Raw genomic sequence first — 8,012 nt, 5'->3', positions numbered from 1 at the left:
TGAAGAAGAAGAAGAGTTACAGTATTTTAAGAAAATGCCACGTCGGCCATAGATATCTTCAAGAGAGATGACACATCAGTACTATTAACTACAAATTTAGCATATAGTATAGATTCCTTTTATATTTAAGCAAATAATATGTGGCAAGTTTGACTAGTCTTTTAGCTTTTTTTTAGCTTATATGGTCAATTGGTTATTAAGCTTTAAAATAGGTCAATAAAATTAGGCATAGTAGATTGACTCTCTCAACTTTGCAAGTGTCTAACCAGTTTTCAAAACTTGTTTATTTCGTATCACCAGCTCCCTAAAATTGTCCATAAAAATTTATTAGCTTCCCTGAACTTTGCAAATGCCTCACCAGTTCCCTAAATTTGCTTATTCTGTAACAACTAAATACGAAAACTTATTAAACCTAAATTCTAAAAATACATCTTCATCTATTTGTGAGGTAATTTTTTCTTCCCCTGCCTTTCAACCTATTATAAGAGTTAGTGTTGTAAGATTGAGATCGAAATAAGATAGTATATCCAATTCGTACATAAGATAGTATATTTTTTTTCCACATCCCAACATATGTTTGTGATTTGTTACGGATAAAATAATGCACGTGTGAAGTGTAGATGACAAGATTCATGACCGAGAAGATAATTTGATGAATTATTTCTCAAATTAACCCAATTTATCAATGTTAGGGGTAAAATGCTCTTGGCTTCCAAAGTTACGGCCAATATTGCACCATTTTAGACGTTAGGGGTAAAATTACTCCTGTCCCAAACGTTATGGGTATTTTTGCACTTTAATAAGAGTTAGTATTATGGTTTTTCTATAAATTTTATGGACAAGTTTAGGTAGCTCATGATACGAAATAAGCAAGTTTAGGGAGCTGATGAGACACTTGTAAAGTTTAGGGAGCCAATCTACTATTATGGATAAGTTCAGAGAGCTGGCGATATATTAAGCCATAAAATTATTTCAGTTTTGCTTTTGACCATAATAAAATCATTCATGGTGCCGAAATGATGGTATGAACTATTTGCAAGGGAACTCAATGTCACGTGTTAGTCGCACATGAAAAAAAATCATGTGGGAGATACATTGATTATGATTATAAATTTAAAAAAAATAAAATTAATTGGAGTTCGACCCATCTATCCTTCCTTGTACATCCCCTCTAACAAACAACGTATATAAAGAGCCAATTTTTATCCCTATCTCACCTCGTATATCACCTCTGTTAAACATAGTGGTAGTGTATTTAGGAAACCACAAGTACCTAATAGTACAATACTATGACAAAACTCAATAACTATTTAAATTATTCTGTGATCTTCATCTCGAGATTAGCGAACGGAGCGACTCATGCTATGGCTAGGCATGCTCGGTCCAATGCTAGTTTCTTTAGTGATTTTTCTATCCATGATTTGTTGGTTTCTATAGTTTGTAATAAATCTTTTTTAATTTCTTAATAACATTTTGTTTGGTTTTAAAAAAGAAACTATTTAAATTATTTAGGGTAAATTCCAAAAACAACCCCTGTGGTTTGATGTTGTTCCAAAAAAACCCTTGTAGTTTGTTATTACAAAAAAAAGGACTGTGGTTTGCGCCGTTAACCAAAAAACGGAAAATGATTTAACGGTGTTAAAATGCTGACGTGGCACATGGTAAGGTTGGAAATTCGATTTTTTTTATTTTTTTTATTTTTTTCTTTTTCTTTTTCTTCCCTTCTCCCTTCTTCTTCCTTCTCTCCTCCTCCTTCTTCCTTCTCTTCTTCTCCTTCTTCTTCTTCTTCTTCTTCTTCTCTTCTTCTTCTTTTTTTTTTAAATTTCTGAAATTTTATTTTTTTTAATTTTTCTTTTTCTTTTTCTTTTTCTTCTTTTCCTTTCCCTTCTTCTTCCTTCTCTCCTCCTCCTTCTTCCTTCTCTCCTCCTCCTTCTTCTTTCTTCTTCCTTTTTCTTCTTCCTCCTTCTTCTTCTTCTTTTTTTCTATTCTTTTTTTTTAAATTCCCTTACTTGAAGAAATTTGGAATTTTCCTTCCAGATTTCGGAAAAATTCCAGATTTCTTCGGAAATCTGGAAAATTTCCAGATTTCCGTCAGAAATCTGGAATTTTCCAGATTTCATACGAAAATCTCCGTCAGAAATCTGGAAATTTTCCAGATTTCCGAAGGAAGAAGAAGAGGGATGAAGAAGAAGAAGAATGGAGGAGGGGAGAAGAAGAAGAAGAAGAAGAAGAAGAAGAAGAAGAAGGGAAGAAAGAGGAGGAGGAGGAGGAGGAGAAGAAGAAGAAGAAGAAGGAAAAGAAAAAGAAAAAGAAAAAGAAAAAGAAAAAATAAAAAAAATAAAATTTCAGAAATTTAAAAAAAAAGAAGAAGAAAAAGAAGAAGAGAAGGAAGAAGGAGGAGGAGAGAAGGAAGAAGAAGGGAGAAGGGAAGAAAAAGAAAAAGAAAAAAAGAAAAAGAAAAAGAAAAAGAAAAAAGAAAAATTAAAAAAAAAAAAAATTCGAATTTCCAACCTTACCCCTGTGCCACGTCAGCATTTTAACACCGTTAAGTCATTTTCCGTTTTTTGGTTAACGGCGTAAACCACAGTCCTTTTTTTTTGTAATAACAAACCACAAGGGTTTTTTTGGAACAACATCAAACCACAGGGGTGGTTTTTGGAATTTACCCAATTATTTATTTAGCTTTTTATTTGAGAGGAAGTTGACTTAAACCCCCCCAGATCCACTCCAAACCCTGATTTCATGCTCTTCAATTCACTCGGATCTCTCCCTCAGTGCCACAGTTCATTGCCTTGCACAGTCTTCTTGTTTGGCCATCCTAGGTCTTTAACGCTCAGGAATTCTATACTTACATTTCTGGGTAAGCTCATTGTTGGAGCGACCAAATTAGTGTCCATAATTTTACAGTTGTGCATTTTGTAATTTAAGATGGAATTCGTCTGGTTCTTTTTTTTTTTTTTGAACTGTCGTCTGGTTCTTTTTAATTACTTAATTTTCTTTGATCATTAGGATAATTCCAATTTTCTAATATAAATTGGACTCAATTCCTCTTGCTAAGAAAAATTGTTTTGTATGGATGTTTATAAATCGATAATCAGATAATTTCAAGTGAATTTTGTTTTACTTGGTATATAAGTGAGTCATAAAAATTAGTTTGACAAGTTAAATTTGTTGGTGTCAACACCTAACCGCGTTGATCTGAATCACGTATGGATGGTAATACTGCCTTTCAGGTTTAATGAACAGTTCTTTTCAGTTTCCAACTAACCAGGCTTAGACCATCTCCAACACATTTCATCAAATTTACTGCATCAAACCATGTTTTCATCATTTTCTCTCTCTGTTTTGATGTTGCTACAATGTTTTTACTCCAACCCATTTCATCATTATTAGAGTTAAATGATTTTGTATGGATTGATTATTAGTGTTAAATGATTTTTGATTTCTGGTTTTTATGTATATAAAATAAATGAAAAAGAAAATAAATAATATTATTTTATTAAATGATGCTCCATCAAAAAATTTGATGGAGCATCAAATTTGATGATAAATGACCGTATTTTGATGCATACGGTTTGATGCTAGGTTGGAGATGGTCTTAGAGCTGCTATGAAGCACTGATACTTTCCGGAGGTCACCGTACGCGTATCCGATACTCCGGGTGAGGGGATTCCGCGGGATACATACGGACACGCCTGGGAGTATCCCCTTTTTCTTTAAATGAGGGGATATGTGGGGACACTTCGGGGATATTTTAGGGTTTTTTTTTAAAAAAACTTCGAAAGTATAAGAGTTTTTTTTAAAACTCAAAAAATATAAGGATTAAAATGAAATAATCTCAGGATTACTAGTTTTGAACCCTAAACTAAAATTGAAAATCTCTTCTGTGCGATGCGATTGAACCCTAACAAAATTGAAATTCCTAAATCTTTTCCCTCATCTGGTCGAGTTCTTCTGTTAAGTGGTTCTGTGCAATCAGTTGTCTTCCTCGATTGCTTTGTTCAAGTCGACCCCTCTCATCTGGTGGATCTGCTTTGATCGAGTTTTTCCTCTCATCTGGTCGATCTGCTATGAATTAATTACTTATTAGTTAATATTATAGATGTTATTTGTGGTTTTATAATGACTTGAGAGTATTATTTCTGTTTTTATAATGACTTTGTGAATATGATTTGTGATTTATATATTTATGTATCTTTTGAATTTTCATTATAAATGATATATATATATTATTAATTATATATAAAATTTGCCGTATCGAGCCTACCCGTACCGGTGCTTCATAGTAGAGCTGTAATTCTGGTGAAAGTTGTATGCTCTTGGCTTGGAAAATGATTTTTCATTGTGATTGTTGTTTGAAAATCATGGAAGTTTCTTTGAATTATTGCTTAAATGAGAATGATAAATTTGGAGACCCTAAGAAGGCTCGTGATTAGTGTGGCTGGATTCTGTTTCCCTTTTTCGCTATTTGTTTTTTCCTACTTCATTTTGCTTCACTTAGTGAACTATATTTTGAAAGTTTTCCATAGCCCTAAGATGAATCCAGGTTTTAAATCATTCACAGTGTTAAAGGCATAAAAAGATGGAATTTACAGCTTGAAATGTAAAAACTTCAAATATGGGTTGACATCTAGAAGAGTAGAAGCCATGTATATGCTTGCATTGTTGTTATCAAAGAAATTAAATTGTCAGCCCTTGTTTCTGAATGGTAGAGAACTTTTAAACTTTGTAGCTAATTTTGATGACTTCATCTTCCAATAGTTAGGACATTAATTGAGAGCATAAGCTTTGAAGGCTTTTAATTTGTTCACTATATGTAGTGAGACCATAAAGAAATTATGTCTGAGGCTTCATATGTTTTAGACTTTTATCACCTTTAGATTTCAGAAGATTACTATGACCATTTTCTATTATTAGTAAATATGGTTTTTGTTTGTCGGCTTTTTATCATTTCTTGAGGTGCACTGTGATGCATACAAATGTGCCTTGCTTTACCTATTTGTGTAAGGAACATATTCTTGTTGCTCTTTGAGATGATATGTTCTTGCAAATGCTAAGTCGATCCTTTTGCTTCAACTGTAATTCTTACGTAGAGTGTTTCCGCAGGATTTGTGAGCTCTAATGAAAGAAGAAGCTAGTATTATCCCAAGTAATGAAATGCAAAATGGTGGTTCTATGCAAGCCCAATCCATCACATACAATTCTAAGGTTTTCAGTTTGCATAGCATCTTTACATTTTGTTGTGATGTGGGTGTAATTCAAAAGCAATTCTTCTCTTATTTATATTTTGTTTTATGGAGTTGACATTTGTAAAAAAAAAAACAGAAATTTCACATTGCAATTTGTTCGTTTTTTAGACATCCTTTAAGTTACTGGAGCTTATTTACAATGTAAAGTAGGTCAAAGAACTAATTGTTAAATTGTAACATTTGCAGAAATTTCAAGATGATCTACAAGCAGCAGGAATCAAAATCAAGCAGCATGAGGATAACTTGAAAATTTTGAAAAGTCAACGAAACAAATTAAAAACCTCAATACTTGATCTGCAAGGTATGATAAATTTTATTTTTTGTGCCTTTTCTAGAGGATTAGTTCTTCTTGAAGATTACTCAGCTAAGAAGTATTTGCATGTGCTGTTCACTTAGATAAAAGCACATCTAGGAACAAATTTATGTTGTGTAGTGTAATGGTTTTTAATTTAAGCATGGTAGCTACCTAACAAATTCAACTGAGTCACCTGTTTTTAATTCTTGGTTCTCCAGGTGCTTTAACTACTGTGGTGACAATGTTTAGATCTGTCACTCGTATATACTGTTTCCTTCAATGTTTTAGTTAATTTAATTAGACAAAATATTTCAGTAAAGTTTTTGCTGATATAAACCGAAAATGATGTTGTTAGGAAACTGTTGTAGCTAGTCTAAATCAGAGTAAATTTATTTAGAAATTGTTATTTTCAGAATTATCATTTATTTAGGAAGTCTTAGTATTAGTAGAAATAGGAGTTTATTTTCAGAACTATTATTTAGGAAGTTCTAATTCTAATAGGATAGGAGTTTGTTTTCAGAATTTTTATTTAGGAAGTGTTAAATCTAATAGAATAGGAATCCTAGTTTAAGTCTGCCTTTTGTACTATTATAGAAAGGAACCATTTATCATTGGTAAAGTACTATTTGAAAAACAAATTCAGAGATCAGGAATTCTCATCATAAAGATCCGGGTTTCTCTCTAACGAGCTGTATTAATTAATTCTCATCATACTAGCTCGAAAGAAAAAGAAGTAAGATTCACTTCCTGATTTCAAGGTTCAAGGACCCGTAATTTGATCTAAAGTTCAGGAGCTTAACAAAGTGGTATTAGAGCAAGTTATGGCTGAATCAAGTAATGTGGAAAAACAGTTTGAAGCCTTTTTGAGCTTCATATTGCAGAGACAGGCCAAAGGTGGAGGCCATGGTACTCAAACTAGAAATTATCACAACAAGGAAGGAGACTGGAGGGTGGACAGTAGAATACGACCGCAGAGGAGGTCTGCTTCCAAAATTCTCGAAACTGGTTTTCTAAGTTTGGTGGGTCATATGATCCCTTGAGCTGGTTGGTTGCATATGTGTGAGCATTTTAATAAGCATCAACACACTGTTGAAGAAGAAAATGTGGTACTAGCTTCCTTCCGCTTTGAAGGACGTGCTGAATCATGATTCACAAAGAGAGGGGTAAACTGCAGTTGACATTGGAAGAGTTTCAATCCAGAGGTTTGGACCATCAATCCAGGATGATACAATTGGAGAATTGGTGAAAGTTAAACAGATAGGCACAATTGAGGATTAGGACGATTTGAACAACTACCGGCAAGGACGCGAAGATGAGCATTTCGATGGCAAAACAGGAGGTCGGAATATTCCTGAGTGGGCTGAAAGGCACAATAGTGGTTAAAGTAGAGTTGCATAAGTCTGCTGAATTGCCAAGGCTATATGAAAAAAGAGAAATTATCAAGATGGGACTGTTGGCCAGTAGTGGAAGGACCGTTTAGAGAAACGAAAGACTAAGAGGATTTGTTATAATTATGACTAATCATATACATGAGGACATCAGTATGAACCTTTACTAGAACCAGATGTTGAAGATCCTATCACCAACTGATGCTTTGGTGAAAGTAGCTCCAGTTATCATCTTTGTGCATGAGATCACATTCATTTTTGTAGGGGAAGGCAATGTTAAAACTGTTGTAGCTAGTCTATATCATAATAAATAGTTATTTTGATTAGGTTTAGGACTTACTAGTTTCATAATTGTTATTTATTTAGGAAGTCTTAGTCCTTGAGGAGTAGGAATTTATTATCAGAATTGTTATTTAGGAAGTTTTAATTCTAATAGGGGTATGATTTTATTTTAGAATTTTTATTTAGGAAGTTTGAATGATAATATGAGCACGAGTCCTAGTTCAAGTCTGCCTTTTGTACTCCTCATTTGAAAAACAAATTCTGAGGTCAGGAAATTAATTCTCATTATAGGTAAGCTAGGTCGAAAAAGAAAAGAAGATTTACTTCTTGATTTCATAGTCAAGGACCCGTAACTCAATCCAAAGCTCAGAACTTATAGTGTGAGCAGTTTTTTTATCTCAACTTCCATCCAGTGTTTCCGAATGAAAGGATTTACTTTTAGATGCTAGAATTGTTTGGAGATTTTATGTGTATAATGATTTGTGATGCATAATATCTCTTTCCATTTTCATTTTTTTTTATACTGACAAGTTTCCTTTAGTTATTCTTGGTAATTATCACTCCGCAAGACCTCCTAGTGGTGAAAGTGAAAGCCATTCCTCCAATCAGAGTGAGGCAGAAATAGTAAAGCATGAAACTTCTGCTGCAGGCATTCCGTGTCAGCTGACAACACATCGTGGTACTCATGCACCTCAACTCGCATTCACTAACGATGTGCTTGGTATTGTTGCTACTCTGGGCAAGGTGGATGATGATAATCTTAGCAGGTTAGTTTGAAGTTGCATGTTATCTGTTATT

General features: G+C 33.5%; 1 long non-coding RNA gene across 1 annotated transcript; it reads left to right on the top strand.

The window, feature by feature from the left end:
• Nucleotides 1–3,814: 3,814 nt before the first annotated feature.
• LOC136222062 (uncharacterized) lies at nt 3,815–7,852 on the top strand. The gene is made up of 4 exons (XR_010685484.1): nt 3,815–4,059; nt 5,107–5,208; nt 5,436–5,550; nt 7,756–7,852. It is a non-coding gene; the product is annotated as an uncharacterized lncRNA (long non-coding RNA).
• Nucleotides 7,853–8,012: the final 160 nt, after the last annotated feature.

This window comes from Euphorbia lathyris, chromosome 3 (assembly GCF_963576675.1).
Source record: "Euphorbia lathyris chromosome 3, ddEupLath1.1, whole genome shotgun sequence".
Classification (NCBI taxonomy): domain Eukaryota; kingdom Viridiplantae; phylum Streptophyta; class Magnoliopsida; order Malpighiales; family Euphorbiaceae; genus Euphorbia; species Euphorbia lathyris.
This window is presented reverse-complemented; position numbering and strand designations above follow the sequence as displayed.